This window comes from Puma concolor, chromosome A2 (assembly GCF_028749965.1).
Source record: "Puma concolor isolate L17-30 chromosome A2, mPumCon1.1.hap2, whole genome shotgun sequence".
Taxonomy (NCBI): Eukaryota; Metazoa; Chordata; class Mammalia; order Carnivora; family Felidae; genus Puma; species Puma concolor.
In genome coordinates, this window is record NC_141668.1 from 52403672 (window position 1) to 52412572 (window position 8901).

Consider the following 8901-nt stretch of genomic DNA (forward strand, 5'->3'; position numbering starts at 1 on the left):
GGTAAGTTGTCCCCGATGTGTGTTGTTTCCCCAAGTTCACAAAACTACTAAGCAGCAGAACCTGTTCAAACCCAGGACTGTGTGACTTCAAATAATAATTGCGACCATTTTAGAGCTTTCTTAGGGGCCCGTCACTCATTAAATCCTACGTGTAGGTGCTGTTAGGTCCATTTTGCAGGTGAGGAAACTAAGGCATAGAGGAGTCCAGTGGTCAAGCTTGCACATCTAGCAAGTGGCAGAATGGAGCGCCAAAGCAAATAACTTGGTTTTGGAATTTGTGTTCTTAACCATGACCCTGTCCTGATTTTCATCCCCTTTTTACACTCCATGGACTGTTAGGGTTGGCTGGATGCAATTTTTTCTCAAACTAGCTGATCTGAGCTTTCGATAGCCTGAGGTAGAACCTCCTCTCCCCGTGTCGTCTTATCTTTCCATTGATTTTCTGCTGTTTGAGCAGTGGCAGGCCCCCCACCCTGGGAGAGTGGCATTGGCTACAGGTGGCAAGGTGGTGGCTCCAGTTCAAGTCTCTCCCCCGGAGTTGGATGTTCCAGAAAGGACACTGTGTTCTGCGGAGCTGTCTCCCTGGCGCGGGCTTTGATCTGGGAAAGGGGGAGCCTCGCTGCAGAGCTGAAGCTGTCTCTCTGCTTTGTTTATGTGAGTGTCCTTCCAGGACTCTGTCTGCGTTTGGGGTGGAAACGCCCTGCCAACAACCACCCCCGCCCCCCGGCCCTCTGTGCAGCCAGCATACCTCCTGCCTTTTTGATGAGTCCTCTGCCCTGGATCGAGAGCCATGTCTCGTAGTAGCTTGGAGACTACAAAAGTTTCCCTGGCAGCATGAATGATCTACCACAACGTGCTCTTGCCTTTCGGAGTTGCCCTCCAATTTTTCCAGGCCCGATTCTGTAAATCATTTCATCTCGCACAAAGACCCAGCTGGGAGCGTTGGTGATCTCAAAGGGGAGGGTTATTTAAAGCTCCATTTAAGAATCTAGCCTCCCTTCAACAGATTAACGCAGCTCAAATATGTGACCAAACGTGTTTTTCTGTGCATATGCCAATGCGCAGGTAGCTCTGGGGCCTTTGAGAGGAAGTAGGATGTGCCTCTACTCCGGGCGACTTTGGAAAAAGTGACTTCTATGTGTATTGACAACTAATTTATCATTGGAAGCACGTAAGGTTTTACTCTATGCAAGTGCTCATCGGGTGGCTGGTGGTGGAGGGCGGGATGAAGTGGGGAAAACTGAAATGTTTTGAAAGAGACAAGTAAGCCTCAAAAGGTCATTTAGACTGTCCTCTTGGCTTCCGTCATCCCAAGAAGATGGAAATCTATTGTGGTTTTCAAGGTAGATTAAGGTTAAATAGCTCACAGAATTGGAAGAGTGTTTGGGGTCACTATCTGAAGTCTTTTGCAGTCACTTGCCTTTACTCCGACACTGAAAAAACTGGTTGAAGGCAGATTGTAACGGAGAAGGTCCAATAACCACGAGCTGGTGAATGTTCCGTCAGAGAGGAGGCTTCTTTAACAACTCTGATCTTCTGTCACCTGTTGACAAAACAGTTGCCCGCATGCAGGGACCATATGCTTTTGAAATGAACATTCCTGAATGTTGAATGTTAGAAATTATCTTGCTGGTTTTTGGAGTAAAGGCAGGACTGCCTCCTGATAACTCACTTGGAATAGAAAACCAAACTTGCTTTCTAGAGTTAGAGCGCATGCAGTTCAGTGAAGCAATGAGTTTAACAAAAATGTAACAAAACATTTCTGTTGAAACTTTGTTCCTTAAGATAGGAAACTCCATCCAGCGACAATCCAGGAATGGAATTTTGTAAATTGTTTAGTAGAGTTATGATGACAAAAGCCTCTCACAAGATGATGTAAGCAGATGAGAGTGGGAGGGAGAAAGGAGGAGCTGATAACCTGTTCAGCATCACAAAAATGTTATTTTGTTTAAATCTCACAAAAGCTTCTCTCCTTTTCACAGATGAGGAAACAGACACTGAGAGATGTGAGAGTAAACCTTTTCAAGGTACAATTAATCTGTGCCTGAGCTTGTAAAGGAATCATGGCTTTCAAACTCTGAGACAGGTAGGTGCTCCTTCAATGCACCAGGCTGCCTTGCCTACTGCCTACGAGAAAGCATCGTGGAGGGCACCCCATCTGCCTCTTTGCAGTGACCCTCAGGGGTGAGACAGAGCTGCCTCATGACCAAGGCAATACTGTCACACCGGGGAGAGGAAGTAGGAAGTAGGAAGTAGACAGGGACTTCCGTTAGGCTGTTTGGGGCCACTATTCCAGCTCAGCTGTTCTCTGGCTGCCTGACTTGGGGCAAATTACTGAAACTCTTTATATCGCAGTTAGACCCAATCTGTATAAAAAGGGAGTAATACTCCTGCCCAACTCATAGGGTTTTGTGAGTAATTAAATGAAATGGAAAATGCTTCACCCAGTGTCTGGAAAAAAAAATGCTCACCAAGTCTATATAGTTTCCGATTCTATTTGGAGCTTACATTACGTATAGTTATTAATTTCTTTATCGTGAAACCACCCACAGTGAAACACGGAGATTCTTATGAAAGGCAAAAGTCAACGCTTGTGAGCGTGATTAGATATACCAAAGAAGCAGCAGAAAATCCTAGAGAGCATCAAAAAATGGCTGGCCATACTTGTTTTCCAAGCAAAATAGAAATTCAAAATTAAGGAGCAAGGCTAGAACAAAGGTGAAAATTACAAGGAATTACAGGGAAGGCCAGTTCCCCGTAATAACCAGTAACCCAAGAGCCATTAAGGAGAAGGAACCAGACTAATGCTTTTGTTATAGGTAATTCCATCAGTGCCATTACCACCCGTGTAGTTTCTAAAAAGGTGAATTTAAAAAAAAGACTCAATTTTGTTAAAAATTACGTGTAGTGTAGCCTCCAAAGTGAGCTATGAAATACTGCCCTAAGCCAGAAAAAATGTTAGCCATCTTGCAAGGGTATTCTTTAAATTAAAAAAAAAAATTTTTTTAATCTTTATTTATTTTTGAGAGAGAGACAGTGTGTGAGCAGGGGAGGGAGACACAAAATCTGAAGCAGGCTCCAGGCTATGAGCTGTCAACACAGAGCCTGGCACAGGGCTCGAACTCACGAACCGTGAGATCATGACCTGAGCCGAAGTCGGACGCTCAACTGACTGAGCCACCCAGGTGCCCCTCCCTATGGGTATTCTCAAAAAAAAAAAACAAAAAAAAAAAAAACAAAAAAAAATTAAATAAGTCAGTTTCTTCTTATTTATTTATTTATTTTTACATTGGACATTTTGAATTTTCCATTATGTGAAGGGTCTAAAGTCTTTTGCCAAGAGCAATGAGATTTGTGGGTAGGAAAAAAAAAACTCACAAAACACCCCTTTGTCTATCAATTCCATTAATTTCTATACAATTAGAATACGTATTAGTTTTCCCTGCACCAATAGAAAACACGCTGGTGGGGGGAATCCATTCTGTATATGTCAAAACAGGACCTTTGTCAAACAACTCAGACAAGGTAAAATTTCTCCTTAAAACAGAAGCTTATTTTTTTTTTTTTCCTCCTAGATTTTCCTTAAGGGGGTTGAGCTTCTGGTTATTCCCTCTACAACCCTGCATTTCGGGGCCATTTTCTTCTGCATTTCACCTTGGTGGTGATATCATCCCTGTCTGTATCAGGGGAAGGGAGGGATTAATGAAAATAAAGGTCAGCCCTTCCCTATCTCCTTTGGGGCCATGTCGTCTTAGTTTTGATCATTTCCCCCAAATTAAGATTTCTGTATAAACCCCTCATGTGTGTGTTTGGCTGGCAGTTTTATGGCTGACCAAATTTTGCACTGGCCAGTGTTCTGGTTGGCTGAATGTTTACACAGGCTGTTAATCAGATGGGGAGGGAGGAGTGGATGTGGGGACTGTCTGTGAGCCGGAGTGGTCCTGTTTGCTGTCGTGTGCAAGGGCCTGCACTTTGTTACTACAAATTACATAATGACATGTTACATTTCAAAGTGTATTTTTACTTCAGGGAAAATTAAACCAATAAACAAACAACTCTGGTGGAAAAAAAAAAAGAGGAAAAAAAATGAGATCCCTGGTTTCCAGATCTTCCTCTTCCAAAAGGTTCTTAATTAAATTGTAGCTATAAACAAATCTTTGTTTTATTGAAAAGAGAGCAATTGCATATAAAAGCTATTTTTGAAAATTAGGATTCGAGTGTTTGCTGGACTAGGGTCTGGCCCATGTTATGTGTTTTATGATCTGTCCAAAATGAAAAGGCAGGCTCGTGTAGTGATGGTAGATTTTCAATTTTTGATTGCTAATCCCTCTCAAATGTTGCTCCTGCCCTGCTTGAAAGGAGTATGTAAACACAGGAATTCTCCTAGTTTTTCCAGGTACTGATTCAAGCAAAGCTGCTTAGCGTAAGGATGAACTTGTCGACTCTGGATTCTTGGTCACGGGGGAAATCAGGTGTATTCAGCAGCACACTATCTACATTTTAGCAACTTTGAAGCAGTTAAAAAAAAAAAATCAACCCCTCTAAATCAACTTCCAAGCCTTTCACTCACACCTACAAATTCAAGATGAGTTTTTTTTCTGTAAGCTATTGAAATCAGAATGTGCCCTGGATCCAAGGTTATGGTGATAGCCCTTCTGGGTAATAGTCATGTGCATACGTGGTTCAATTCTGCATTTATAGGTTCCCCACCGCCACCCCCACCCGGCCCCGCCCCGCTACCTGAAAGTAGCACGTTCCTATGAAACCCTTTATAAGCTGAAATGGCATAAAGCGAATAAGCAATTACCATTAATTTATATGAAAAATTTTTTGAGCATTCCCAGACCCAAAATATAACCTCTCTTAGGCTTTTCTGATACCTTGGGACACATCTTGCTAACTATACACAAAATAAATCAAGAGAAAGCACAGATGCTCACAGACACAGTTCAAAGCTGTGGCGGCTTGCTGCTGAGATGCTGAGTGTGCTTCTCAGGAAGGAGTTTGGTGGGACCGTTCTCGCTGCTGGGGGTGCACGGCGCCTCTGTTTCTAGCTCCCAGCAAAACCAGCACTGAATGCTATTTTTGCTCCCCTCCCGCCTTTTTTAAAAAATAAAAGTGAAAATCCCCTTTGGATTTTTTCAGTTAGTGACGACAGGTACTAATGTAGGTCTTTTGTTAAAGTAATGTAGTGTAATGTAAACTTTCGAAAAGTGGGGGGTACTTGCATGTGCTGGTTCCGACACTTTTCTTCAGAATAAACTACGTTATCAAAAGAGAATGTGTCCTCACTGTCTTTCCGCCGGTTATGTGGAGTACTGAGAATAAAGACACGTATTAAACTGCATGGTAAGTGAATTATTTCACCAAATCAATCTCGCCCACATCTGCTGTTATCCGAACCATCTGACCCGGAATTCACTGGGTTTGTTCAGGTGTTTGGCTGCTACTAGGAATTGCCACAACCCGGTAAGTGGCTGCATGAATTGGCCCTTTTATATTTTAACCATATTCCACGAGGCTTATGTGTCTTAGGTGAAATTACGATGTGATTTAGGATAATTTATCAGTACAATCCACAACATGAGAAATCACAAGAGCAGCTGAGAAGAACTGTCTACATCTTCCTATTGAGTTTGTTTATTCTTAAACTCAGGATGTTTAAAAAGAGAACTTTTCTCCTCAAATCTTAGAGACAATAATGGGGTTTTGAACCTTACAATTAAAATTTCAGATTTTTCAATGACTGAAAAAACTTAGGAAGAAGAAAGGATAGCAAAATAAAGGGCAGATACATAGTGTAGGTTTTTGTTTTTGTTTTTGTTTTTTGATAAAAGGAAACCATTTTAGACAATGCTATTTGGTAACAGTAGCCATGTAAATGCGCGGCACCCTGTTTTATTTTGTGGCCAAAAAAATACACTTTCCTCTGTCTCATCTTGGATCCTTGACAGTTCCATGTGAATAATCAATTTAGATTAATACTTATGAAGGTTCTCAACCCCTGAACCAGACCGACCATCGGCCATTCAAGTAGTTTTGTTTTTGACTTCAGGCGTCTTAGCGCGAGGACTGCTGTCTGGGGGCATTCTACTGGGGTTTGGCCTTGACTTTAGAGCTGCAGAAAAGACCAGATTTTTCACTACTGTCACCAAACAGCCAAGGGAAGTGAAGAGTCAGATATTAATCAAGGGCTTTCATCCTGTGAATGACTAATCCAGTAAGAAAGAAGATTTTGAGCCAAGCAGTAATCTATCAATGGACCAATAATCCACAGTGTGCCTGTGAATGGGTTAGATGCTTTCATCTTGGTTTTTGGCTTAGCTAGCATTTGACGTGGTAGATGGGAGGGAAAGTCACATCATAGCTTGTTGAATGAATGAGTGAAAATGGGTAATGTAACAATAATAATAATAATGAGGTCCTTTCCTCTCATTTTTTGATAGGACCCCATTAATTTACCCATGGTGACAACTACTCTCTTCTGCCTGTTTTGCCTTCCATGTCATGGTTTGCATCAAGGCTCCAGGGGAAGCTCACCATCAGCACCACAGATACCCTGCACAAAGCCAGACACGGGAAAGAGAGAGGCTTAAGGTAGAAGGAAGGGTGAAAGTTCAACTTTCAGATGGCAGTTCGGCTGTAGACAACAGAATGAGAAAGTGGTGGCCATGTTGTTTCTTTCACCTTCAACTTCGAATTTAAGTCCTGAAATGTATCTGCTTCTGTTTCTATCAATCTGTCTCTGGATCACTGATCATCCATCCACCTATCTATCTATCATTTATCTCTCTCTCTCTAACAAATCTATCACCTGTCATTTATCAATCATCTATCTATCATCTATCAGCTATTTCCTATTTTTCTATCTCTTCCTTCATTTCTCTCCCTTTCTCCTTTCTTCCTTTTCAAAAATAAAACTGGTACTAATGCAGAAGTCTGAAATTAGACCTTAAAAGCTATCACTACTCTTATTTTCAAGGGGTGGAGTTTTTTCTAACTTGTCTGGCTTTAACTTTCCTATTCTCTTCTGACATTTGTCCTTATTGCTACATGTCAGAGAACCTCTTTGAAAATTCTTCTGTTCAATGGGGTTCAGGGAAATAAAAATCTACTTTAAAAAAGATAAAATGAAGCTGATATGGACTTGGTAAGTAATTTCTGTGGAGGTCCATTTTCATATGCATGCAAATCTGTCTAAATGTTTCAAATTTTAAATCATGTGCACATAAAACTCATAAAACTCATTTATGTGTTTTTAAATGCTGTTTAAAATTTTAAAGTATGTACACACACACAGAGCTTAACATGCATTATAATAGCATGCAACCTGAAAAATAAGTTTGAAAACTGAACTGGCTTTGCAATGCAGCAATAGACTAATCAAGTATCATTTTATATAATGTGTATGTCTCTGAGTGCAGCATGCAAATATGCTATTTAGAATATTTTCCTGATTGAATGAACAAGCCCACAGGTTCACCGTTTTATATTTGTTCTCTTAAAAACATGAAACTCATTTTGAAAATGCTGGTTTAAATGGGCGTTATTAAGTCTTTATCAGTTCTGAGCATTTCAGCCTTTTGCATCCAGAAATTTCTCAATCTGACAGAATAAGAAATGCATTTACATGGCCTAAGCTCTTAAATTGTCCCTTTCAATTAATGCCCCATCATGGAGCAATCTGGAAACCATTACTCAGTAACTCTTCATTATAATTGCTTGCAGCTGAGTATCCAGCCCTTGGTAATATAAGAATAAAAGAAAACTCAGTTAGTAACAAGTGCAATTGATTCCATTCAGAATTCCCCTGGTGCTTTGCCATGTTTGGCCTGCTTGAGAGGAAACACGAGGGTTTGGATTTTTTTTTTTTTTTTCCTTTTGGGGCCAGGAAATGAATTGGCAGACATAAGATGGTTTGTGTGGGGCTTGCCTTCATTTTTCAGCTGGTCCTAGTTAAAAATGAGACGATGGGGCTCCTGCTTTCTCCCCCACTGGCTACATTTTTTGTTGTTGTTGTTGGGTTTTTTTTTTGTTGTTTTTTTAAGAGGGCTTTTCTGGTAATAGATAAGACTACAAAACGTCAATTTGCTGCAAACTAACAGCATCCAGAAACTGTCACCTTCCGTGGCCACAGCCGATCTTGGGTCTTATTTCTCCTAAGGAGGGGGTTTTAGAATTTGATTCACTCCTACCTTGATCTTGCCTTTATGACAGCAAAGTCCCTGGTGCATTTTGTACAGGTGGGGAGTGTTTATGTGTTTGGAGGCTATCCATCACCAACTCCAGAAACGTAAAGATCTAAAATTATGATAGATGAAAATGTGAAAATGTGATATGGTAAACTCACCACCACCACGCCCCCTCCCCCGCCACAACCTCTCATTCTCTGTGTAAATCAGGAACTTGGCTTTTAAAAATGGTGGAGGGAAATATTCTTATCACTCATTCCCCTCAGAGACCACGCAGCTCAGCACTGACACCACACTGGCACCTAGCACCCGTGTCCCACTGCCCTCAGCACCAGTGACCATGGGGACAGTCAGTTCATAACATCCTACCTCCCTTCTCCCCTATAGATGATTGAGGCCAGGGGACAAACGTGCCCTACTTCATTAATTTAATTTATGTAAATTATAAAATACATTTTATTACAAAAAATTGATGCTCGGCATAGAAAAGTAGAACCCAATAAACTAACTGCTCTTAATTAATTTCCATTCTTTGGTTTCATAATAATAGGGGGAAAAAGGTCTCTATGAAGTTAAATGGCATTTCATTTTGATTTGCTGTAGAAAGAAACTTGTAAAATCTTCCATGACTAGGGAAAATTGCTATAAATATTTTAGTGTCTTTCTTGTATTTTTTTCTATGCATTTATTTTTTTAAGGGGAGGTTGGT

The 8901-nt window shown here is 40.9% G+C and overlaps 1 long non-coding RNA gene across 2 annotated transcripts; it reads left to right on the plus strand.

Annotated features, from left to right (window-relative positions):
* Positions 1-927: 927 nt before the first annotated feature.
* LOC147583197 (uncharacterized) lies at positions 928-8665 on the plus strand. Of its 2 annotated transcripts, none has more exons than XR_015246166.1 (3): positions 928-1171; positions 1983-2184; positions 3576-3736. It is a non-coding gene; the product is annotated as an uncharacterized LOC147583197 (long non-coding RNA). The 2 variants fall into 2 exon arrangements; XR_015246160.1 differs by lacking the exon at positions 3576-3736 and adding an exon at positions 6447-8665 and having other exon boundaries at positions 929-1171.
* The last annotated feature ends 236 nt before the right edge of the window (positions 8666-8901 follow it).